The sequence below is a fragment of the Falco rusticolus genome, chromosome 2, assembly GCF_015220075.1.
Source record: "Falco rusticolus isolate bFalRus1 chromosome 2, bFalRus1.pri, whole genome shotgun sequence".
Taxonomy (NCBI): domain Eukaryota; kingdom Metazoa; phylum Chordata; class Aves; order Falconiformes; family Falconidae; genus Falco; species Falco rusticolus.
The window spans coordinates 17,362,679-17,389,760 of NC_051188.1; the positions used below are offsets into that span (position 1 = coordinate 17,362,679).

At 43.3% G+C, this 27,082-nt stretch overlaps 1 long non-coding RNA gene across 1 annotated transcript; it reads right to left on the reverse strand.

Annotated features, from left to right (window-relative positions):
* Positions 1 to 15,471: 15,471 nt before the first annotated feature.
* Positions 15,472 to 23,127, reverse strand: LOC119143344. Its single transcript, XR_005102677.1, has 3 exons — positions 23,018 to 23,127; positions 20,978 to 21,120; positions 15,472 to 18,932 (listed from the first exon to the last, which is right to left on the reverse strand). It is a non-coding gene; the product is annotated as an uncharacterized LOC119143344 (long non-coding RNA).
* Positions 23,128 to 27,082: the final 3,955 nt, after the last annotated feature.

A 27,082-nucleotide genomic window follows, 5' to 3' on the forward strand; every position in this document is an offset into this window, starting at 1 on the left:
ATAAATGTAATACACCATAGATAGGTGTCATTAGATGAGATGATTCCACCCCCAACCACTACGCAAAGACAAGATCCTTCTCTTCATCTTCGTATGCATCCCTCATGAACATAGTGGGAGCTCCTCTGTAGATTCTTGTTGCAGCTCACAGACTAGATTATGGTCCCCCCCACCAAATAGATTGTATTAAGTATGTTTATCAGGTAATAAAAAGTTATATTTACTGCAGTCAGATACTAAGTTAGAACCTTAAAAAATCAGTGTAATGCCTGAGAAGATGTTATAATCAATGCAAATATAACTTCCCAAGCCTCCATAATTCACCTGTAATGAGTTTAATATAAGCACTACAATCACACAGAATCATCGTGGTCAATAAGGAGGAAGGATAAGGTTTGGGACACAATCATATTTAAAATCTCTGCGTAGGTGAGAAAAATGACATTTTGTAAGAATACCAAATATCTGACCATTGGTAGGTGTTGCGTTTTGACAGCAACACTCAAATACAGAGACTGATGAACCATAGAAAAGGGAAGGCTGCAGGGGTGCTCCCACCCTGGGCTACAGTTCGTGTTTATTGAAGTGTTGGGTCCTCAAAGCAGCAGCTCTGCTGTGTTCTAGTTCTAACAACTGCAAGAGGGGGGAAAAAATCATGTCCAAATACTACTAATAATTGGTAAGGACAATATTGTCCATTGTTTAAAGCAGATCAGTAACTGTTTTGAGGCTGGTTTGTCATTAAATAATAAATGGTGGTAAACAGCATCTCTGGAGCAAAATATCACCATCACCAGCTTCACCAGCCTGGGGTTCACACAGCTTGTTTTGGAAAGGTCAGTGTGCCACAGCCAGCTACCAGGAGAAGCTTTTCTGCTCCCTCCTTCTGATTTCATGTGCTTTGAAAGGACACAGCACAAGTTCCTTCCTGTGATGAAAAGGAACTCATGAGGAGCCTGAGACCTCCACATCATGTTGCTGCTGCTGCCCCTTGCAGCTACCTAAGGCAGGTGGGCAAGAGGATGGATAGCTACTGGGAGATGCACTTGGCCAGACTCCTTCTGTGGTGCATGTACTGGGGACAGTGGGGACAGACAGCTGAGGAAGGGATAGCCCCCAGCTTTGTGACCTCCACCACAGCCTGGCAAGCCAGGTCATTCCTCAGTGTCCTGTCCTCTTCCTCTTCTCTCAGGTGGCTCCACAAAGCTCTCTGAAGTGAGGATGCTCTTTGCTAGGTTTTCCCCTAGGCTGAGAAAGATCTCTTCACTTTTTATCCTAGTGATGGAGGGTATATCACGTAATATCAGGTAAGGGTACAAGCAAAGGACCAGCAGACAAAGGGAAAAAAGGGTGCTCCTTTCCCTTTCTTCAGCACAGGTAGATGCCAGCTGCTGAGCCGAGGTGCTGCATCAGGGAACAGCCCTTATCCTTGGTTCACATTAACCTTCCTTCCAGCTATTTCCCTTCACACAAAGGAGCCCTTGTGGAGTCACAGAAAAACTGAGAAACAGATAAAGAAGCAAGTCTTAGTTCTGCAACAACCTTCGTGTCGGTGGGAACAAGGGAGTACTTAAAGAAAAGGGAAGGCAAGGTTTGTGAGCAAGAGAACAACTCCTGACTATGGGAGTACTTGGCTGCATGACAAATTGCGTAAGATGAAATCAATGGAGATGGGTGGCAGGAGAAGGACAAAAAGAGAGCAAGAAACTCTAGCGAACAGAAGTGCTATTCCTCAAGAGGAAAGAAGAGTCTTGCTTTCCAACTAGTGGAAGGGAAGAATAAGAAATAAAAATGCAGCCACTGATTAATGGTAATGCGTTTATTTCCACAGAGCTTCAAGGGAACTGGATGGGGGAAATATATTTTCTTGGGTTTTCTCTTATGATTTTCTTCTAGGGTATCTATTGCTATTTCTGTCATTGTGCTAGGTAAGGTTGCCAACCAAGGCTCTGTTGCCAACCAAGGCTTTATTGCCTTGGTACTTTATTGTACCATCACACTTAGAATGATATAAGCACATGACACAATATCTTTTCTGCTCTAAAGTCATTACATTTTGGGCCACCTCAGATATAAGCTTGACCAGAAACGTATCCAAAGCAGATTCCCAAGGATTTGAACGGTCTTCTGGATCAGACTCCATGTATATATGCTGAGCTGGGGAAGACAAAACAATTCCAGAGATAAGCATGTTTGCAAAAGGAATCTCATTACAGCAGTGAGCATCAAGGCTGTGTGATTTTGTGGTATAACTGAAGACCCACAAAGAAGCAAGAGACGTGGGGTCAGGAAGGGAGCCACAGGTTTTCTTTTCTCCTCCCACAATACAATAACAGCTTTAAAATCTGAGATTTTGCAGTGTGTATGAAAAAAAAGATTTAGAATAAATATTTTGTGCTTGTGTATCATGTCTTTCCATTTAAGGTTCCAAGATCTCAGAGTTTCAGACAGAGCTGTGAGCATTGTAGGCTAATTAAGACCAAACCAACAAGCCTAAGATTCAAACCTTATAACTACTAAATTATAATGACTGTTGACCAAAGGGACTACTGCCATGCAAAAGGTAGAAAGATAGTCAGAGTTTGGTCAGACTGTCATTCCAGCATCATAGACACAGTGCAAGTACCTTCACGGACAGTCATGGCAAATGGCACAATATTCATATTAACAGATCTGGAAGTATTTATAGAATAGAATCAGAATCATTTAGGTTGGAAAAGACCTTTAAGATCATTGAGTCCAACCGTTAACCCAGCATTGCCAAGTCCACCACTGAACCACATTCCTAAGCACCACATCTACACCTTCTAAATACCTCCAGGGAGGGTGACTCAACCTCTTCCCTGGGCAGCCTGTTCCAATGTTTGACAACCCTTTTGGTGAAGAAATGTTTTTGCTAATATCCATTTTAAACCTCCTCTAGTGCAACTTGAGGCCATTTCCTCTCATCCTATTGCTGATTACTTGGGAGAAGAGACTGACCCCCACCTGCCCACACCCCCCTTTCAGGCAGCTGTAGAGAGCGATAAGGTCTCCCCTCAGCCTCCTCCTCTCCAGGCTAAACACCCCCAGCTCCCTCAGCTGCTCCTCATCAGACTTGTGCCCCAGCCCCTTCCCCAGCCCCGCTGCCCTTCCCTGGACACGCTCCAGCCCCTCGACGTCCCTCCTGCAGCGAGGGGCCCGACACTGAACCCAGGGTTCGAGGTGCGGCCTCACCAGTGCCCGGTACAGGGGGCGGTCACTGCCCTGGCCCTGCTGGCCACACTGTTTCTGACACCAGCCAGGACGCTGCTGGCCCCTTGGCCACCTGGGCACACTGGGGGCTCATGCCCAGCCGGCTGTCAGCCAGCACCCCCAGGCCCTTTCCCACCGGGCAGTTCCCAGCCCCCTGCCCCAGCCTGTAGCGCTGCCTGGGGCTGGTGTGACCCAAGTGGTGGACCCGACACTGAGCCTTGTTGGACCTCATACAATGGTCCTCAACCCATCAATCCAACCTGTCCAGATCTCTCTGCAGAGCCTTCCTACCCTCAAGCAGATCAACAACCCAGCACCAACTTGGTGTTGTCTGCAAACTTACTGAGGGTGCACTCTATCACCTCATCCACATCATCAATAAAGATATTAAACAGAACCAGCCCTAATAATGAGCCCTGGGCAACACCATGTGTGACTGGCTGCCATCTGGATGTAACTCTGCTTTTACCCGGTGTAGAGTACACCCATCCAAGCCATGAGCAGCCAGCTTCTCCAGGAGAATGCCGTAGGAGACAGAGTCAAAGGCTTTACTAAGGTCCAGGTGGACAACATGCACAGCCTTTCCCTCATCCACTAGGTGGGTCATCTTGCCATAGAAGGAGATCAGATATGTCAGGCAGGACCTGCCTTTCATAAACCCATGCTGGCTGGGCCTGATCCCCCAGCTGTCCTGCACGTGCTGTGCAATAGTAAATGGGGTAATCTGCTCCATAATCTTCACCAGCACCAAGGTCAGGCTGACAGGCATCTAGTTCTACAGATCCTTCTTCTGGCCCTTCTTCTAGGTGGGTGTCACATTGTCCAACCTCCAGTCTTCTGGGATCTCTCCAGATTGCCAGGACTGTTGATAAATGGTGGAGAGCAGCTTGGAGAGCTCCTCTACCAGCTCCCTCAGTACCCTTGGGTGGATCCCATCCAGCCCCATAGACTTGTGCACATCTAACTGGAGCAGCAGGTCACTGACTGTTTCCTCTTGGACTGTGGTGACTTCATTCTGCCCCTCGTCCCTGTCCTCCAGCTCAGGGAACTGAGTAGCCTGAGGGTAACTGGTCTTACTATTAAAGACTGAGGCAAAGAAAGCATTGAATATCTCAATCTTTTCCTCATCCTTTGTGGCAATGTTGCCCCCCTCATCCAACAAAGAATGGAGATTATCCTCGGCCCTCCTTTTGTTTCTAATGTATTTGTAAAAACATTCTTGTTATCTTTTACAGCAGTGGCCAGCCTGAGTTCTAGCTGGGATTTCCTAATCTTCTCCCTGCATAACCTCACAACATCCTTAAAGTCCCCTCCTGAGTTGTCTGTCCCTTTTTCCAAAGGTGGTAAATTTTCCTTTTTCTCCCTGAGCTCCAGCTTCAGTTTTGCCACTTGATGCAAACTCCAGCTGTGGTGACTGAGGCATGGACTTTGCAAGGGTCGTGAAGCAAAGACCTTTATTGTTAGTTAGTTACAGCTTTTGTAAGTTCATACTCTGTACACACACTGGTAAGAGTTTATTTTGGTCAAACTCTACTGTCCACGCGCCCAGCCACTGTTCACTACAGGCTACTCTCTGCTGTTCACGCTGTTTCCTTATCTTCTAGGGGTGAGATCACATTTCTCCTTTGTCTCTGTTTCACCCGGGCTTCTTCTCATACTCCCTCAAAGTTATTTACTTTTTTGCTGCAGGATCGCAGCTGCACATCATTAAAGCAAGGTCACAGCTGCACATTATCAAGGTTAAAACCACTCTCTCTGTCTTATATACCCACATACAATTCAAACACATGCTAGGGCCAGAACTGCTTCCATGGTTGTGTTGGAGTCACCCCACGTTCTTGTCATCTTCCCGGGCTGGAGAGCTGCTGGATTAAGAGCCAGTGAGGGCACAGAAGGTCATGGTCATGCAGTCACACTGGTGGAAGAACTTGAGAACGGGTCCCCACTAGGGAGGTCACTTCTTTAGTGTTGGGGTATACCAAAGGGATCTGTCTTGCAGGATTCAGATGATGGCAGCCCATTGACTCCAGCCCCTTGAGCACAGATGTCCCACCTTTCCACAAGTGTCAACTGGGGTCAGTCTCTCTGTAATGGTGGGCTTCCTTTCGTACAATGACAGAGTGAAGAGCAAATCAAGCCCATTATATCTGTTAGAATTAAGTCAGATTAACTTTTACACTGTAGGATTCCAGAGTAAAAAAAAAAAAAGCCAAAGTTTGTAGGTGTTTTAAAGACAAAGGGTAATTTTAAACTTCATAAATTCCTGCAACAAAGGCAGAAATTTAATTTGTCCTAGTCAGCTGAGATTTCTTGGACAAAACAGGAGGTATTGTTCACATTTGCCAAAATTCTCTTGGGTTTTCTGCCATGTCTCAATCAGGCAGATAACACATGTGCTGATCTCCAAGAAATGCTCAGGTGTAAAATGACACTTCCTTGGGCAAAAAAGTTCTTCAAAATGCAAGTGATGTCATGCTTGTGGGTATCTGTGGCTGGCAAAGATCTGATAGACCATAATTTTATAGAAAATGTGGATACTGTGTTGTTTGATGGCCTTTCTAGTTAGCTGTTCCACTCAGTATTGAATCACGCCCCCCCATCTGGCACAGCATAAATTGCCATCATCTGTTTGTCTCTGTGTGAGCATCCCCTGCCTTTGCAACTGACAGACCGCAGAACACCGACAACGAAACAAACACCTAAAACAGATTGATCTGGCTTTTGCCTGCAGCAGTTAAAAATCCAGCAGAGCTGTGAGCCCTGCAGCGGCACAATGAATCACAGTGAAATGCCCTGCCACTGGGAAGAGATGCGATTTTTCCCCCCTTTTGTGCTTGGTTGCTTTTTGCACAGCAGCTTTCACCCGTATCTGGTTTTTGTCACAGAATTACTGGAAAATCAAGCCAACCAGCCACCACTAGCAATCAGGAAAGTATACTGGCAATGAGCTGAGAAGGGCAAATGTACTGATACTGAGGGAGACATCCTGCAGCTCACAACCATGCATTAGGCTGATGCCACGCTTTTGAGAAACGCTATGCAAGGTGAAAGCAGAGCTCTTCCCCATGTGGTACATACATCCGAGTGTGAAAAGCCCCCAGGTAACTTTTAATGATTCACTGGCTTGCTCTAAACATTTAAAATACCATTTGACAGAGCATGAGACCAAACTGGGGCCAGCCGGCAGGTGGTCACCACCCTGCCACAGGTTCACTCAGTCCCGCTGGCCACCATGCATGAGCTGCTCATCACACTTATTCCAGTTTCACTCTGTGCTGGGGGAGTCTTCTTCCCTGGGGAAAAATTGATAAAATGTTCTTTGCACCTTGGTTTTCCCTTCCAGATGTTCACTTTTCCCTCCTCTTGTGCAATTCCTCTTCACTGCTGAATCCTTGTAGGCTCCTCTGTGCTAATTTTCTGTCCTACTCACACCTGCCCTCTTTTCCCACCTCAAACCCTCACAATGAGTCGCTGCCGCTGCCTGCCCAAAATTTCGCTGTGGCTCCCCTGGACCCTGCCATCACCCCAGGCTCTTCCCCACTGCCTGCCAGGCTGCCGAGGGGGAGGAAGGAGGGTGCTGCCTGCCAAGGGCTGCAGGGAGGCTGGAAAGATCCCCTGCCACCAAACATACTGACAATCTCGGAGAAACAAATCCAGGCCAGTGCCCTTCTGCTGCTAATGGCTTTGGCAAAGATCTCTCCAGGAGGCCTTCAGATGGAAAATGTTTTGTGAGTGTCAGCATGCTACCAGGCATCTAAGCCCTGGCATTCACCCCTAGGTCTTATTTTTCTTTTTATGGAGCTCACAGCCATGGAGTAGCCTCTAGAATGGCACCTTTCTCTGGTCTCCGGGTGTTTTAAATGCCTGAACATTTACTGTTACCTGACTTTTGCGCTGACGTGTCAGCAAAACATGGATGACCAGGGTGCACACTTACTCTGCTGGAGGAGAAGCCTCAAATGATGCCCACAGGCCTGTGGCTGGCATGAGCTCTGGTGCTGGTGAGGAAACTGCTGTGCAGCTAATCCACCCTGCAATAACATTTTATAAAACATGTCTTAGGGCAGGATGTGCTTAGAGAGAGGGGCAAAGAAAGCACAGACCATAGTGGTGGTGTGACAGAAAGTTACCTGTCCAGCACAGACAGGCAGGTACAGGCTCTTCAAGAGGGTTAATGGAATCAGACTAGAAGGCAGATCCTCTGGATTTTGAAATAGGGATATCTACCAACTGTTAGCCACATATGACTGAAAAATGTCTTGCATCCTGATTTGCTTTACTACTTCTGCAAAAACAGAAATGCTGTTTCCAAGCACATGACTCAGGCAGAGAATTTTTTCTGAGTTTCCTGAGACCAAAAGCCCCAACATCTCAAGAATTCATGCCCTGTGCTGTTTGGAATAGATGGATGAGTGAGCAAAGATCATACAGGAGGGCTGATCTCTTCTTCCAAATAATTCTTAATAGCAGGCAGGTAGTAGCCTGTAGCACATTTAGAACAATGAGCTGCCCAGACTTCTCTCACCTTGGGAAACAGACCACGTTGCTGAAATCGTTCATGTGAGCACTAAGGAAGGAAAAGTCTTCAACTAGAATCTTCCCTCTGCAAACCTGTCTAAGAGCTTTGCCTGTTTGTTAGCCTGATTTTCAAGGAAGATATGGTGTATGCCATTGCACTGTCTGCATGAAGGTGTGAACCTTGCTAGACCTCCCCAGTGACCTCTGAGCCCAATGGCCAATTTTAGGCAAATAGAAAATGGAAGGCCACTAAGATTTCATGAAAAAGGTGGTCTGGTAGAGAAGAGAAACTTTGCTGGTGCCCTGACCAAGGCAATGGGAGCGCTGGGGCTCTCATGTTCCTAGTCACCACAGGTCTGTGAGAAGTCAGCCCTCCTCTGTCCTACTCACGGTGTTGTTTTGAATTTGTGGCCAATACATGGTCTGTGCCGGAATGCTGCCTGCTCTGATCACCCCACAAGGCTTTAGTCTACCCTCTGGTCAAATTGCACTGATATTTTAATTGTATTATATCTGATCAGTAGGTTTAGATGATGTCCTTTATGGACTTCAAGTTACTTGTGGTGCTGATATAGGGGCCAGGAGAGACCCCAAACTAGGAATACGTGGAGACTTTTAAGAAGCACACATGAAGGCAGCAGGGTAGAGCAAACTTTGCATATAATGCTTGAGCTCATAGTCCATAGGGAAATGAGCAGTATGCAGAGATATGGGTTTTGTACTCATGGGAGCTCCATAAAGCCTCTGGAGCTCCTGCCTTGGGACAGGACAGATAAATGCTCGGGGGGGTAAGGAATGACTCTTGTTCTTAGGCAGGCTGGCATGTCCTATGCCTATAATTATAGCAGCAGGAGGGACAGAGCTGGTGCAAGGATTTCCCCGACAATCAGACAATACCTGCTCTCTTGGCATAAAAGTAATCCCTTTGTTACCCTTTGCTACAAGGATATGATTAACCTGTCAGCCTCACGTGGATGTCTGGTAAGTTATCCAAGCTGCCTATTTTTAGGGAACTGAATCACACTCTAAAATCACTCTAGGTCAATTAATTCATTCAAACATAGGCACCTAGTACCAACTGAGATGCATTTAGATGTTTTTTTCTGAAAACTAGTCCCATTTTGAGTGTCTGTAACCTTACAGCTGTGGTCTAGACTACTCTCTCCATGCTCACCAGGACCAGTGCATGGCTACAAAACCCTCCTAAAGGCGATCTCAATTCTTTGAGCTGGAAAAACCAGCCCAAGCAAACACATATGGGGCTACCACACCACTGCAACTTCAACCTACCTTACTAGCTGGCTTAGCATCTTCCAAGCACTTCCTTGCCCCACCAGCTGTAAGCCCCAGAGTCAAGCAGGGGAGGGCATCAGCATGGAGGACAGAAGATTTGCAGGAAGCCATAGCTAAGCAGGAGCTAAGATACTTATGGAGTTTGCTTTTCCCGTATCCCATAAAAGGATTATTCCAAGACAGTCTGAACTGCTGTTTCTGGGCCATTAGAAAAAGGCAGACTAGGCAAGCACTGTGCTGTAGGCACTGCTTCTCCCATTGCTTATTTAGATCTTTGCATACTTTCTCCCTTTTGTTTGCAAAACAGCCATAAAAAGTAAGCGTAGGCTGTAATGGACAGCCCCCATTACTGAAACAACTGAAATATTACTGTTCATTAACATAGTGTCAGTTACTTTGCACATTCCTTACAGAGACTCAGCTGCCAGGAATTTATATTTTTTAAGCAAGAGCAGCTATTGAACAGCTATTGTGTTCCTTTAACTCTGCTCGGCTTCTCACTACAGGCCTTTGCTGCTGTCCTGATGTGCAGAAAATCCAGCAGAGCTTGGCTGGCCTCTTCATCAGAGACTGACAGAGCGGGTTTGCAAAGTGGGAGTCCCTCCTGCAATTTCAGTAAATGAAGCCAGCTACTGTGGAAGATCCTCTGTAAATGAAACCTGCCTTGACCTGAATGCACAAACTCTTCAACTAAATCCCACCAGCTTTGCATACACCCTACGGGGACCTCATTCTGAAAACGTAATACTAACATTATATATCATAAAGAGCTGTCTTCCCCAAGCTGCCACTTTCCCTCTTGATTGGCCTATGTTTGTTCACACTTGGAATGCATGAAGGTGCCTGAAAATAGAATACATAAACCATCTCTAAATTAATCTCCAGATTCCAGTTAGCCTTTAACTTCAGTTCAAATAATTGATCAGCACTATCCAACTAATGCAGTTAAAGTACTCCTCATCCCTAATTCATGTCATTGCATCTTTGCAAATGCATCATGATGTTCTCAGTAAGAACTGTAATACTGCTGTCTAAATGTGGATAGAAAAATAGTCTTCCTAGGAAAATTCAACTTTATTTGTTAAGAATGACTGTTAGTCCATTCTGAAAACTGGTGACATGCCTTGCCTTGGAATAAATTGTATCCACTTCAGTAAATTAAACATTTCTGCCCTAACAAAAATCAACGATAACAAGAATGATGGAGATTGTTGGAGAGCAACGCATAAGATACACGGGGCTCAGTTCTCACCTCAGCTGAATCAAAGTAACCCTGGAACACCCCTGTTGGAACCAGCGAGGTTATGACTAGGCTATTTCTGCAGCCCCCAGGCTTCACCTGTCCATGGTTGCACACATTTTGCAAGCAAGGACCAGGGAGCAGTATCAGACATTGCTCTGCCAGCCCCGTTGTCTCTTGTTCATTTCCTGCAGCCAGGAGCAATGCTGAAGAGTCTCTCAAGAGACACATTGCTCACAGTTGGTGGGTGGTGGGCTGTAAGCCAAGCCAACGTCCTTACAATACTACAGGATTCAATCAGGCTTTGGGTTTGCAACCAGTAATTCGTCTGTCTGCTCTTGGCAGATGACTTCAGTGGAAGCCCTGGAACTGAAGGGTAAGCAGCCATGCATGGCTGGAATGAGATTCTTCTCAAGCTGACTTCTGTTGGGTTGCTCACAGACAGAAGGGGAAATTTGTGCTGCAGTAGCTACAGTTAAGGGGTTGCAGGATTTGGGACTATGTGAAATCAGAATAATGTTCAATATTTTTACAGCTCTTCACATTTTTACACACACACATACATACATATTCAACCACTATTCAGAGGATTTAATGATGCTTTTTTGTGATGGGTATTGGCATGATAATAACTATAATAATATAAAAATACCAATATAATTATAGTACAAAAAGTATGGATCTCTGTAGGCTTTTTTTGTCAAACTTCCTTACAACGCTGCATGTTTTATTTGTGTTAAATATTAACTTAATTAGTAATCAGAATTCCAGGTCTCTCTTTTTAATTCTAAACCTCCAGTACAAAATATTTTAATATTTTTCTTTTCCTTCTTTGCAGCCTGCTAAATGAGGCAATAAAAATTCAACCTTATACTTGATAGATCTTTCTTAAAAATATTCTGAGAAGGTTATAATTATTTAAATTTAAGTTCGTAAGTATTTAAACTACTCAGAAATAAAAGAACTCAGACCTAATTAGTCACATTTTGACTAAGAAGACACTGTAAAAGGTGACATATCTGCATATAAATGGATTTACTGGTAATTTAGGATAAGTGAATGGTTTGCTGTAAGGATCAAGTTTAAAGACAGCAAGCAGATGACGAAAGGAAAAAGGTAACGCCTTGCAGTCAACGACAAGCCTTCCATTACTCAGGTTTGCAACAAGGTGAGCTCAGCCCATGGGAGAGAGAGGGTCTGTCGTTAAACCTGACACCATTCCCACGCAAAAGCAGAAATGACAGCACCACAGTTAATAACAGTGCTAGTGTGCCTTGACCCAATGTGAGCAGCTACTCACGGGCTGGAAATCACAGCAAGCTCATGCCAACATTAGGGTACAAATACGTTCTAATGGGTATATATTTTTGCTTACTCCTTCTTTAGTCATCCATGCTGAAATGAGGTGACAGAGCTCCTGACAGCTAAGCAACTCACTTGGAATACTCATTTGTTCAGAGAAGATTAGGACTCTTTGAAGTGTCATTTTAAAAGATTTACACTCCTGTATGACAAAGCCATGGCTTGTTAGTGAGCTATGGCTGGGGACCTGTAGCTGGGTGCCACCACAGAGGGCTGCTGCACCATACCTGGGGCAGATGGGAGAGTGAGTAGACCCCATTGCTGAAGCAAGGCAAGAAACACCTAACTCTAGTTAAGTACTGCAATAGGCTGCCTAGGGAAACTGTGGGGTCACCATCAGGGAAGAATTTTAAGGGTAGGTTGGAAGTCCAGCAGCCAGGCAAGGTTTAGGCACAGCTAAACATGCATTGGGGCAGGAGGATGGAGCAGATGACCTCTTAGCTTTCCTTAGAGAGGTATTTCTACCGACTGTGTCACAGTGCTGCTGCTCAGGCGTGAGAGTTATTGCATCCCACTCAGAAATATTCCATGCAGGTGCTTAGAGCTCTGCAGGCCCTCAAGGGAACACGAGCAGAAGAGCATCCCTGTGAAACAACAGCAAGGGCTGCTACTAAAGGGTTGCTACCCTGCCTGTAGGAAATAATGACTTCTGTACAAAAAGGTCATTTTCAAGAAAAGTCTCAGCTTGATGCTCCAAGTGGCCAACAATACCTTAGGAGAACAGTTTGGACATACTTCCTTCTCCTCATGAACTCAGTGAAATACCGTTGCAGAAATTGCTGCTCCTACCAGTTCTGTAGGCTGGATAGAGCATGGGGTTGTACTCAGTGAACCTCTACCTCAACCTTCTCTATGAAGGTTTGATCAAGGTTTGATTAAAATAAAGTCATACAAGAAACATATTAATTATCAATGTCTCTGATGGCTCCTTGGTGGAAAATATCTGGAATATCACCAGCTCAGGGGTATTTGCAGGTGTAGTAAATAAGGGTAGACCAGGGAGGTCACAAATCACTAGGAACTCAGCTGTTCTCATGAGAGAGGGGGAAGACTGCAGTGTGCCATGGGAGATGGGAGTCCAGCCAGGGATTGGGTGAGGCTGGAGGGTGCCAGCCCTCCAAACTGCAAGGCATGGAGATAACTGTTGTAGGACACTATTGCATTTACTAAGAATTAATATGTTAACATCAGCCTTGATCACTGGGTTCCTCTGATACCCAAATTGCCTTTTTTTTTTTTGGTCCTTTTCTTTGGAGGTCATTTAGTACTCTTCTTAGGCAAGCTGGTGTCCCAAACAGTTAATCCCTACTGTCCTCCAGCCATCCAACTGCTCTCCTCCTGCCTTCCCATGGAAAGCAGAGGTCATTGCCACCCTCCTGCTGGTAAGACACATGTTCCCCAGGCACAATCCTCACTCCCGCATTGGTACTATTTACTCCTAACCCACCTTGCACATGGCTACAGCCACCACCAGTGAGTCCCCAAAGCAAATTCCCCTGTCAGAGCAGTGACCACACAAGGCATTTGTGTGAGAAAAAAATATAAAAGTCTGAGAAGTCTGTCCAAGTGAAATTTGTACATTGGTGTTCTTCTATTTATGTGGTTAAATGCTGAAAAAAAAAAATTGTATTGTTGCTGCTGCTGACAAATGATTAATAGTCATTTCCTCAGTGCTCATCACCATGGTATTTTGAGAGAGAGATAACGAAAACTCTCCATTAGCTTAAGTGCTAGGGCTGCTCTTACAGGATCTGAAGAGCCATTGGTCCACTCAATCCCAGCAAAGACAAGTTCTGTGTAAAGAAACACACAAAAGAAAACCTGAAGGCAAATAAGAGGAACCTGATAAGCACTGATAGCAAGTCATATCATGATTTTAGGTCTAGTCTGGCATTCCTGACTGTAATCTATCATTATGTGTAAGTTTGTGAAATTCTTTAACTTCAGGGGAGGGGGGGCGCTTTGGGAAGGAGGAGGTCTATAAGTAGGTTACTTACCCAAATCGCAGTTTTCATCAACATGAAATTATATGCAAACTGTGTATGTGTAATTTTCTTCACATTTCCCTCCTTCTACATGCCCTATTTTTCCCCAAAAGAAAGAAAATGTTTTGGAAGAGTCTGTATTTTGAAAATGGCATGTTTAAAAGGAAATATTTCAGGTTTCCAGCACTGTGTAACTGAGTACTAGTTGAGATTTAACACTTGTCCTTTTTGGAAAAAAAAAACCAAAAACCACCCAAACCTATTATAATCCCTTTTCTTTCACAAACACCATCACATTTCAGGACCTTTGGAATCTAGAATACACCAGAATTTTGGGGTATAGTTATCTGAATTCCACATAACTGATCCAAAACTTTTTTGTTGGCTGACATTAGCACCAGACTTCTTCCTTCATTAATTGTGAGAAACAGCTGCACTGAGAATCAGCTTTCTGAAGACAGACATTCTAGGTTGTTCACCCACAGATGTTATGGGATGTTCTGTCTTAGTGTATAGATAGATCCCTTGGAATACAGGGTGAATACATTATTATTCCCTTTCCCCCATCTGAGTGCCCTGTCCGTGAAATTTAACAAGTTGGATATTCTTGTTTGTTGTCTGGCCCAAGAGGCATTTAAGTACTGACATAAATATGAACAGCTTCACCAGGAGAGACGAGAAAAATCCACCCCCAGTTCTGACACTAAAAACATGTCTTAAGGATTTGGTTGTCTTCCACTGCAACTGTGTTCTGTTTCAAACAGAAAGGAGACATGAGCTGGGGCTTCCTCACTCAAAGCCATGGTCATCCTCGTCATGTCAAGGCACTCTGTTCTTACATGCTGTATGTTTGAATTTAATTTCTAAATTTTGTTACCATAATCCAAAGCTTCATGGGAGTTAACTTAGGATTGGAGGAATGCGAGTACTGATCCTTGAGTCAGGGAGTTCTTAGTTACATTACATTATTATACATTTACCTGTTACTAGATGAAAAAGAATAAATACCCAGTTATTGGGTAAATTACATAAACACACCTTAGTGCAAAAAAACCACAACTGAAGACTCTTTTCTATGTTAATGATATGACTGTTTAGCAAAAAAGCCATCCTTACTTTCATGCTCCAAGGTTTTGATTCAATTAAGTTGCAGTGCTTTCCTATAGAGGTACACATCTGCGGGGAGCAATGGAAAGTAATTTTCACAACTGAACTTGTAGGCTGGTAGTTAGAGCAGTCTTCTGCAAAGAGGAAAAGGCAGACTGGATCCCTGTCAGGGAGATTACTTCTGCCTCCTCCACCATGAGCAAAAGATCTACGGAGAAAGCAGTTGCACAAGTGGAAACCATTGCTTGATCCAGAAATACTGTCGTCTTCTGAATTTTCTATAGGATGCAATTCTGATGATGTTGACAGACGTGATCTATAATTACATGGTTTGACAATCTTGATAAACTGACCCTCTTAGGGAAATCCAACTAAGGATCTCAGGTATCACTTCTATGCCTGTACAACTACTGTATTCATGTTTAGATTAAATTTACCCAGGCACTTGGCTTGAGCCACTCTCCTCTGACCCATGGCAGTTTGGTTTCTACCACTTTTTGACAGGAATAAAGTTGGCTTCTTCAGTTCTCCTGGGTGCATTTCCACATCACTTTGACAAGCTGTTCCACTTTATTGTCTGTTCACAACCCAACACAGTTCCTATCACCCCTTCAGTGCACCTTTTATGACAGGCTCCATCACAACAAGAGCAATCAGATTTTCATTTTATTATCAAGACCATCAGATGTTACTAGGCTTAGCAAATACAGATAATCACAGAAAGGATCCATGTTTTAAACAGTCACAGAAATGACAAGAAATTTCATGTGTTTGGACTTCTTACAGAAGTCACAGGCGATCACATTAAAGATTGTCCTCACTAAAGATGTCAGTTTCCACTTAGCTACTGCATGCTCTTCCTATAATCAAATGAAGTAAAGGCCTAAACTAAGATGCCTGCTGTCATTGTAGATGTCCCAGGATATGCTGTCATATGTGTTGTGGGACACACTGGCACCTGGAGGCCAAGGAGGCTTGCTTAGGGTATCTCCAGTGGTGCTAGACATCAGTTGTGCTCAGTTACACTCAAGCTATATAAAACTGGTGTCCACTCTTCTCACTTGACAGTAAAGACAATCTATACCTCAGACCTAAATGCAGACTTTTGTCCTTTAGAAGTGAACCCCTGATCAGATTAATTCCACCCAATACATTGGTGGCCAAGAAAAATATCAGTTAGAGCTCTCTCTACAGTTGTTAGATTACATGCTAAGAAACATAGAAAAGTTACCATCCAAAACCAAACCAGAATAGTTTCACAAATTATCTCTGATCTATCCCATATACCACCAGGAAGAAAATACACTGCTTAAGTAGGTTCATGTTTGTTTGCCCATAGTAATGAGAACAAGATAACTGATAGGTTTCAAACATATGAAGCATTTGGGTAACATTTCCCACAGTATAATACCACATTTTTAGCCAAGACAAAGCTGAGACCCTTTATGTACTTTAGAACACCCTTTTAATAGGAAAAGTCTCCTTTAAACTCTTTTTGCAGTTCTGTTAAGAAATCTGGATTAAAAGGAAAGTGCCACTTTCCTTGGTGAAAGGTCAAACAGCATGTTTTGACATTGAGTCAAAACCAAACTCAACAGACCTCACTACTAGGCAGTCAGATGTTTTCCTTCGACAGAGACAGACATAAAATGCATAGCAAGTATCTCATGGTAAGTTAGTATCTCAGAAAGAGGCGTGAAAGAAAAGGTGAAAGGGTAGAAGAAGCATCAGGAAGTACATTCAAACCTGGAATCTCTTCCACTGACTGGGTGGCTGCTCATATTAAGCAGGCTGACAAGAAACGTTTCCATTTTCCAGTATCTATATTCTGTTTATCATTTTCACTTAGCACTCCACCATAAATCCAAAGAGCATCAAAACCTAAAGGGCAAACATGAGAAGAGATACACAACTTAACTGTGTTTTATAGCAATAAAAAGGTATCTTTAATTCAGCCTTTCCTTCTGTATTTTGATTTTACACTTTGTCGTATATTAAGCCAAGTAGTTCAACCCAAAGGAACTGATCTTGGCCCTTTTTTGATTATAAAGGTCACACATAAAAGGTGCAAGAATTGAAAACTTGGTAGAAATGTAGCTTGTAGCTACTCACAAAGAGGGTGAGAAAGTTCTCTCTCCCTGTTCTTTGTTTCCTATTTCAGAAGTTTTCAGCCCAGCTTGTACCAATACCTGCTTCAGAAAGTGGGATTGTAATTACAGAGCTGTTCCTTCTCCCTGCTCTCTACCCAATACAATGCATGTTCCCAGTAATTTGAACATACCAGCCCTTACCAGTGCAGCATGAGTCAAGGAATGTGATTACTCTTTCCTTAGGGACCAGTGAGATTCCCCAAACTGAAAAGAATGACAGTCAGACTGATAACATCTATTCTGCCTGCTTTAAGTAATTTTCTACTCAAGTACCACTCTCCATGGGGGAAGGAATCATAGGCTGATTAATCCCACTATTTTTCGCTAGAACTTCTACAATCACTTTAAAATGTTCTCCAATTGTAACATTTGGTGGAACAGGGACTCTCAAACTCCTATATGCTATGACTCCATACATAGTTGTTTTCAATTAATCTTCTTTAGAGACAATCAATTACTTTTCCCAGGTCTTTTAGATTCATAGATACTAGAAGGTGGCAAATGCCCTTGGGACAGATGTCTGGGGCTTCTTCAACAAATGGCAAGGTCTAACTCCAGGATGTGGTGTGTGGTGTGGAAGTAAAGAGCAAATAAAGATAAAACAGCGATTACCCCTTTCCCAGCACCTGGCCTGGCCTGGAGCAAGAAGCAACTCGCGTTGCCTCACTGTACATCATTTCTACATTCTTGCTGCTGTGCAACTGCCTGGGTGTAAGTTTTCACTAAAACCAGAATCATTGTGAGAACATGCCCAAAACTGAAACAATTCTCTAACATGCATCAACTTATCTTTGGAAAAAGCAATGTCTCTTTCACGCTTGGCACACTAATAACTGGTCATGTAAGGGATAACTATGCCTGCCCTGTTGGAGATGCCAGTGAGGCATCTCTCAAACTCAGCTGATGGATCTCGATATCTCTAGCAGTGGCCCACAGGGTCTTAAATTTTGCAAGCAGAAATTGACAAAAGACATGTCTGAAGTCCAAACTTCCCCTTATTGTCCTGTCTACTTCTCTTAATTTTATATAGATAGATAGATACACACACATATAGTTATTAGCCTCAAGGAAAGTAAGCCAAAAGGATATCTTCATACCAATACGTTGTTTGGATAGCTTTCTCCACTACAGTTTTCATTGCCATGTGCCAACGCCAGTTCACACTCCTTCAAGGACTAGTCTGATTCCTGACGTTTTTGAGTGGGTATCCTTCAGACTGTAGCTCTACACTCCAAGTGTACAAATCATCTCTTCAAATATACTTGTACAGCAACTGGTACAAACAGGATTCCATTCATAGATTGTGTAATTTCATTTTTTAAAACAATGCAGTATATTCATTGAATTTATATTTTTGAAATAAAATATTCTCTTAAACATGGAAAGTAAATTCCGTATTTTTAGGCCTAATAAGTTACATATGTTTTCCAATGTCTGCACATCATTCATAAGGGTTATCCTTGTATTAAAGTCCCAGATCTTTCCTCCTTCCACTGTCAATTTGTGTTTAGGTTTATTTTGCTTTCCAGGGCAGGAATTTTCACTTCACAGCCTAGATTAATGGAAGATGCTTAAAAATACCCTAGGTGCATCATATCATTCCTCTCTTGAAAATCTTTATAATTTTAACATTTAAAAGATTGTGGCTTTTGTTTCACAATTTTCTGATAATGTCAAATTAATATACAGGTCCTAAAAGAGAAAGGTAAGAGATACTTCCCACGTGTTGTCCCCTTAATTCATCATCAAGTGGAAGTGGTGATTCTGTAGGTGGCACTATGAACCAATGCTTCCACACAGTACTTGAAGTACCGTGCCACATGAGACCATCCTTCAGAAGAGGTGCACGGCTGGGGTCCTAACCACTTCGTGGGTATGACAGTCTCAAAACTCTTGCTGCAAGAAGGAAGTTGTTTATATGAGTGAGTTGTCCAAAGTGAATCAGCCAGTATCCACTGGCAGACATCCAAGGGAATCCGAGCTTCTTGTTCATCTTTCATTGCTTGAACCATGATCTTTCTCACATTTTTCTCAGAGCTGAATCTGTCAAGAGCAAGATACAGCTTATATCCCTTTTATTCAGTTTCTACATTGTGCGGATACTAAGAAAGGACTTATAAAAATATACAGATATAGAAATAACATTAGGTGGTACAGAAAAAAATAAAGTTTCTACCTTCTAGTCAGAGCAGCTGCTCTTTGCTGTATGTAGAGGGTAGAGGCAGAGTTATACCCTCTTCCCTTGGAGAAGATCAAGAAGTGAGCTTTTGCAGAAAACGAGGTTTCTGATTTCTTTGAGAGTGCTGCTTTTGGATTCTTTATGACAAGGAAAGATCTGTAGGGAATATCAAAGGTTACTGGGGCATCTGTCTGAAATAGTTCTGGCTGTTCACTTGGGAAAAAAAGACAAGAAAGCCTGTGTGGTATGAAAAAAACTAAGATTGCTGGGGAATGTTACCCATTCCTATGCTGCTTACTCTCATGTTTTTCTAATTTAATTATTTAGCAGCTTGCCTAAGGGTGACACTGAAGCATGGGAGAATTATGTCTGTTTAGTAAAAGAAGCTGGTATTTTGTCAGGATTTTGAAGCAAAGTCATACATCTATTAACAAATTAACCTGGCATATACTAAACAAGCTGGTATTAGGTGACCAGGTTTACCAGTGGGGAGGTACAAGGGTGGTGTTTGGCCAGATCTTTCCTGTCACAGGGCAAATGTTGGCAGTCGTGTACAAATCAAGGGTGTTAGAGCAGTTGGTCCTGTTACAGGTAAATGAAAAACCCCCAAATGTTGTATCAAACCCAGCCTGAGCTGCTCTTGGCATATGTTTACTAAAGGAGGAGCGAAGGCAGTTTTAGGAAAAGTCAAAAACATGTTCACACAGATTTCACTGAAAATTGTCAGAGATTGAAAATTGAAAACTGCTGCTGTTCCTCCTCAGGAAAACCAAGCTTTAAAGAAATGGATACTTCAATGAGTCTCAAAGGACTGGGTCTTAATCAGCTACTTAATACACACTGTGGCTCTACACACAGAGCATTAAAGTTACCAAAACTGAAGAATTTCCTGAATCCTTGGCATTTTACACAGTAGCATTTTCAGGGGATGCTCTGTGTTCTCCATGGGGTGCTTCACAAAGAGGCAAATCCCTAGAAGACGGCAGAAGTGCTTGCACCTGGCTAAGACCAGCACGGAAAGGCCAGTGAATTTTGGAGACTTACAATTTAAGAGGTGCTTCCATAGCCAAAAAAAAAAAAAAAAAAAAAGTCTATGATTCAGGGTATAATTTGCTAAGGGTTGGCTTTTCACTAAGTAGTCACTAACTGAATGTTCTGGTAGGGAACTGGTCACTTGATGAAGCAAACTGAAGGTGTCCCCAACAAATGGTAACTGAGAGGGAGGTAACGTCAAGGAAGCTTGAACAGGAGAGAACTGAGGGATCCACTTTTGCAGAAATGAGGTCATTTTCACCATGGAAACAGCTACGAAGGGAGGAGATGGGCTGCAGGGGACACGTGTGTGACTTGATGAAGAAGCCATGTGCAGAAGTGCACTGTATTCCCCAGAGAACTCACTAACGAGGAGGGAAATGAGGCATTGAATTGGGTACAGGTGTTTTAGCTGAGTGTTGATCTGTACAACTCTGAGTTAAAAACAGGGCTATTTTTTAAAAGATCTTACAAAGCCTGGGCATAGTTTGTTCTTACATGGATGTCCCTGGAGAGAAAATTGTAAATTCAGACAGCTTGTGGTGGAATCTCTTGGAAAAAAAATGTATTTAAACTTCTGACAATCTGAAGAGACAGCTTCAATACAGGTGGTCTGGGGCTGTTGGGCTGCAAAGCCTCCCCTCATGAGAAGGAGAGAGGCAAAGAGCCTATTCTGGGCAGAGAAGCCAAAAAGAGCAAATGAACCACAGTCCCATCAAATGAGGAAAAACTAAAGATAATATGGATCCAGTCTGCTGTGACCCGAATGCAGCAGCTGAGGAAACTTTCCCCAGGCACAATGACTTTAAAACACAAAAATCCCCAGCTGATTTTTCAATGCTAGTAAGTAAATGTTCCCGATGAGTCTGGCCCTTACCTCTGTTAGCAGTTTTGCAAAGCAATCCATATAATACATTACTTCTGATTCATTTTTAGCTGGCTGGTCATCTGTGGTGTGTGCCAATGGATTTTTGGACTATGTGATTGACGATGCAGGTCAGGTGATGCCAGCCACGCTCTCTGCATGACACAACAGGAGGAGAATGGTGAATAGTGACTAATGGATTAAAAAAAAAAATCTGGTTCAAGAATAGATTTTCTTGTTTTCACATCACGTACAAAGGACATATGCAGAAATTTTAAACCATGCTACAGCAATTTCTTGTTCATATTTAATGGAAGGGTATAAAGACTACAGTAAACCCACTCCACCCAATTCTTGTTCTGTTCAATGCATCTTTAGATTAAATAAATATACAATAACTTCCACAGTAGGTTAATCAAAGGTGCATTTGGTCCTACTAAGACGGAAGCAACACTGATATGCATCCAGTGACCTTTATATACTCTTCTGGCTTTCAATAGGAACAGGCTGAAGAATTTATCTTCTGGATGACAACTGATAAACAGTATTGTTTTTGGTGTTAATGAAGATTTTTCACTAAATGCTTTCATTTTGGAGAAAGAAAAGCAATGCTGAGGGCAAATATCTCTTTGTTTGGAATTACTTTGACTTAGCTCTGCCCCTGTTGTGCACTTAGGAAATTATCTGGAGTGAAGAGCCAGACAGCCCATAAATGGTGAGACAGATAATCTAGAATTACAAGACGTGCAAAATAAAACCTGGAACTTTCTGTTCTGCTTTTCTGTTAGAAATATTCTTATAAATGTCATTTTAAATCATCAAATGTCCAGTTGTACTGCTTGGAAGGTAAAGGAAACGCTCAAGAATATCTGGTTTGGTTGTTGGGTCGGGTTTTTTTGCTTCCAAAGAGGAGAATAATACAGCTGTACAAGAAACACACTTCATTTAACTATGATGGAAATGTTCTTGTTGAAAGCTTGCAGTGCCTGAAATAAAGTAACTTCTTAATTCAGGCCAGTCAAATCCTTGTAAGCTATCCCATTTACAGCAGACACATGTTCACCTAGCACATTACCTGGTCTTGATAAACAGCCCCAATGTACATCACAGTTCTAGGGTACACACTACAGGCTGCTTCTGATTCAATACAGACTCCTTTTAGCTTTTCATTGAGAACACCTTGGCTAAGTCAGAAATGGGAGCAACACTAAAAACCACTTTTTTAAAAGAGAGACGGGGAACCAGTGTTTCATGCATTGATATTAACTGTCTAGATTAAAAAGTAATTTTCATGGAACTATAACGGCAAGGAAATCAAATGCTGGCACTCGAAGGAAAGATCTTCCTGTTGAACCTCTCTTAATAGCTGGTCGTTATGAGAAAAAATTTGCATCTGCAGCTGAATTCTGCTGCATTTATGTCCTATGATCTAGAAATCTGGTCTGCATTCTCTTTGTTTCAGTTTTCCTAAAACATAGTCCAGCACCCTAAACTTCAGAGCTCTGTTGCATTATGCAATCAGATTATACAGTTCCAGCGTTTTTAAGCAAAAAGCACACAGCACAGTTTAGTTGTCAGAGTTCGCTGTGACCTGCCTTAGCGGTTCTATCCAAAGGTGTTTATGAGACATGCCAGTGTGCACAATAGTTATTATACTTTAATGCATGAATGCTTGAATTCTGCATGCCATTGGCCACTATTTGTTCACTCATGTGTCCTTCTACTTTCAGCTCTGGAGCAGTTGCCTGTCTCTCCAAGAAGTAACTAACAAAAGATCAAAGACGACATTTCAAATCCAAAATTAAATAACTACGGGCCAATTTTTTTCATTCACAGCACTAAGTTACCATTTTACTCTCCAGAGCTACACACAAGAGGAGAATTAATTGTTGGGTTTGCAATTATATTTACCATTAATTAGGGTTTTATTATCACTAATAGCTGTACTAAGAAGATACTGTTTGGGGGGATTCAAGTACAATTTAATATTGTTGCTGAAAGGTTCTCTATATATAAAGTAAATGCTGTTTAAGAAACTTAATTGGCACTCACCCTATCTACACATTTCAGGTCCTTTAATACAATGTTCTTCTGGGTAAGGAAACATTTCCAGATCTGTTTTACAGAAGGAATCAGGAGTTAACCTGGGGATCTTGATTCCGGCTGCGTAAAAGTGCTTAAATAGCAGACCTGGCCACGTGGCTTAGGGTTACAATCCTGGATTAGCCTCCTGAGATTCCTCTGCAGGGAATGAAGGGAGGAAAGCACCTAGAACTGGGATTTAGACCCTGCATGTTTTCTTTGCAGATGCTAAGTTCTGGTTTGAAACACATTTAGGTCTGATGCCTCTTTAGCAGGATGCCTAATGGAACCTGATACGCATGCTCCAAAACAGACTTCTGCTCCCAGGTTGTCAGCTTTCTCTGGGTACATGACACTGCCTTATTCCTTGTTTTTAAGATGAAGGTGTTAGAAAAGGCTGATGGTCAGCATGATCGCCCAGGGAGGGGGAGACAAATCTGAGCCCTCCTCAGGCTGGATGAGTTTGGACTGACTGCCCTCTTGCCAAGGGAGCACCCAAACCCCTGGGATGGCATCAGGGCTGCCACACAATCACTTTTCACTCCTCTTGGTGACTGTCCTCCCAATTGCAAGGGCAGATTTGAAGAATCAGAAAGCAAAAGAACAAAGATGAGCCTTTGTAGCCCAGTAATGAGGGCAGAGGACACAGAAACAAACCTGGATTTCAATGCCTTATTCTTGAGATGCTTATCTGGTTTCACATTAAACTATCAGCAACTGAACTACAAAACTTAATACTAGGAACAGGCAAGCATCAAGTTCTGTATCTAGGAGCAAGAGATGTAGTCTTCACAGCTTCTGAAACACAAGGCATGAGGGGTCAAAGTGGATGAGCTGAAGAGCAGCGTCTCACGGGGGTGGCAGCAGCAGCACAAAGAAGCAGGCAGCAGTTGGCAGCTCAGATCATTCCTGTTTACAGAAATTTCTACTGGAATAATTTGCTCAACTCAAGGATCTGACAAAAATCAGAGACTTTTTAAAAAGATTAATTAAAATTATTTGAGGTCTAGGGAAAATACCTCACAAGGCTTAAGGCACTCATTGCAGTTCCCATATCAAAGAGGAGTCTGGAGAGTGACCTGACTGCAGAGATGATGTTCAGCACCACATACCGCCTTCATCTTGCAGAGAAAAAAATGAGTTGCAGCAGCTAGAAGCTGAAGTCAGATGCATTTAAATTAGAAATACAGCACACAACTATAAGAACAAAGATGGTTAACCAACAGAACAAACGACCACGGAAAAGGCTATGTTCTCTCCCGCTTTGTAGTTTCCCATGAATACTGCATGGCTTTTTCTAACATTATTTGTGGCAAAATACAAGTCCTGCTGTGATCAAACACAAACTGCTGGGTGCAAAGCAGGGTAACGTGTCCTGTAGTATGTAAAATGTCAGACTAGGTAGCAGTAGTGCTTACTGAACAGCAGCTACCACTAAACACATATGTTATTATACGTCCATAAGGAGATAATCCCCAGAAGAGCCCACGGCATCGTGCCTTGCTGTTGTAGTAAGGCTTTCTCCATATGAACATCAGGGCGCGGTGCTGCTCACCCATCCCTTCCCTTGACTGGTGGGGTGCAGTCTGAGCAGATGCCTATGCCCAGCAACCCGGCAGCTTAAACACAACCACTGAAACTCTGAACGTCCATGGCACAGCGAAGTTGGAGGAGGAAATCTCAGAAGGCCCAGCACTGATTATTTTTGTGTTTAAATACACATCTTTGAAAACAGGAAGGAGGGAAACCAAGCAGACAGAGAATGAGGGCTCCTGTGGGATATTAAGTTCTACATTTGCTTGATCAGCTTTCAGGTGGAAATAGCCTTCCTGTGGGGTGTGTTATAGCAAGTCAATCAGGATACCTGTTTGTCACAACACTCTCCAAACTAGCCAGCTGCAACAAAGTCTTTCACCACCTCATACCAGCATACTCTTCATGCCAGTCCCTCTGCTGCCTTGTCCTCGTCTCGCCTCATCCAGGGCCAGCCTCTCTCACTCTCTCTCTGCTTCTTCCTCTCTCTCTTCTTCCTGGGCTGCTCTCCCTTCATTGGCTCTCAACCCCTTAACAGAACCAGCCACAGCTGCACCTTATCTACATCGGCCAACCCACTGCCCCTGAAGCCAGCCCACAGCTGTATATTATCAATGATAATTAACCCAGCTTCATTCTTCTACAGCTGTTGGCTGATCAGAGAAGATGGGCTGACAGTAGCACTAGCAGGGAGAAGTGGTGCCCAAAAAATGTAACTTGCCATGATGGCTGCAGTCCTCCCCAGTCCCGGTCCTCTTTCTCAATACAGGCTGTGGTGCCACACACAAAATGATGGTGCTGGCTCTTGGGGTTGAGGAAGTGGAAGGGTTGCACGGGCTCAAGGTTTTACCACAATGACTCTGGCATCACACACCATCTGCTCCGTGATCTGAAGGACATGGGGAACCCATCCCTGTAGGCACCTGTAACACAGGGTGCCACACAGCTAGGCCTTAAAACAAATGTTTCAAGATTTATTGCGCATGTTCACAATGACATCAAAACTGGTGGCAGAAAAAAAGGAAAAAAAGAAGACAGAAAAGATCACACATGGGTGTCTTCACAGCAAGAGCAGGACAAAGGAGCCAGCTGAGGAGGCGGTTAGCCATGGCTGCCATCTGCAAAATGGAAATTTTCCTTTGAGTATTCGTAACATTATCTTTGGTCCCTACAAACTAAAAGCAATCAGTGCATGCAGCAGTTGTTTAAAATACAGTGCAAGTAATCCTTATGGGATATGCTGGCTTCTACCAGTGGTGTCTGTTGCTTCTTAGTAAGCAGGAAGGAATAACTCATTGTTATAATATTTACACCCCATTTTACAGCCTGTCTTAATGCTGGTTCCCAGAACCATAAAAAATCCTGACTCTCAAGACAAAACTTCATATCATTGCTCTAATTTGCCTTGTTGAGAAATACAATGATATGTCAACACACTAACACAAATGTAATGTCTGCATTGCATACAAGAGAGCTACTTAATGTCACTATCCACAGGGTTTTATGCATAGTTTGAAGAGATAACTTTGCATCCATGTTGGCAGCCAGCGGTTAAAGTTACGTACATGCTTAATCTCAGGGGCACATTTTCATCCCACGCTGTACTAGATTAATGCAGGTAATACAGACAAGGGTATGACGGATATAATCTACAGCACATACAGTCAGCTTGCAAAGAAAGGAAGAGATTTTTTTCCACTCTGCTCAGGAAAGAAACTGATTTAGCCAGCTGCTATTGGCCTCATCCTGTGTGGGCTGTGCTTTCCCAGGGGACTGTGCTGTTGTGGCTGCAGTGTCACCTCCTGCTAGGAGCACAGAGGGAGGACAGGGAAGCTGTCAGCCAGCTGGGGGGTCTCTCGGGGAGCACGGCCTGTTGCACTTCAGTGCGTGAGCAGGACTTCACCTCAGCCAGTGAAGCACAGAAGCACAAGGAGTATGGGCCACCTCTCATCGTTGCAGGTAAACGGAGCTGAAAGTAGGTCACTAAGACCTGAAGATCCTCTGTGCAAAAGTTACTGAGAAAGACTTACAAAAACACTCCAGTAACAGCTGCAGGACAGACTGCCCCCTCTCAGCTAGGTCGGACTTGAGGCAATGAGAAGCCTGTGGAAATGTAAGCAGCTTCCCAGCGGGCAAAGAGAAACAGCAACTGCTATCTCTTAAATCTTTATAGGTCCTGGAAGTGTCTGGTTATGGTATTCTCTGAGTGGGGCATGCAAAGAGTTTAATATGTTTATACTCATCTATTTATAGAGAAACCAAATGACCCAATGCATTAAAATCTCTCATTGGATCTGAAAGTACCAGCTTGAGTCTCCACAGCAGAAGGAAAACACTCTGGCAAGATCTTGTACAGTCTCACAGGTTTCTGTGCTCCGCAGTACATATGCCTCACAACAACTAATGACATGGTCACCAGCATCACACCAGGACATGCTAGTGACCTTACCCACTGTCTGTGAGCTCAGCTGTACCTGACACAGACATCTGCCCACTGGAGCT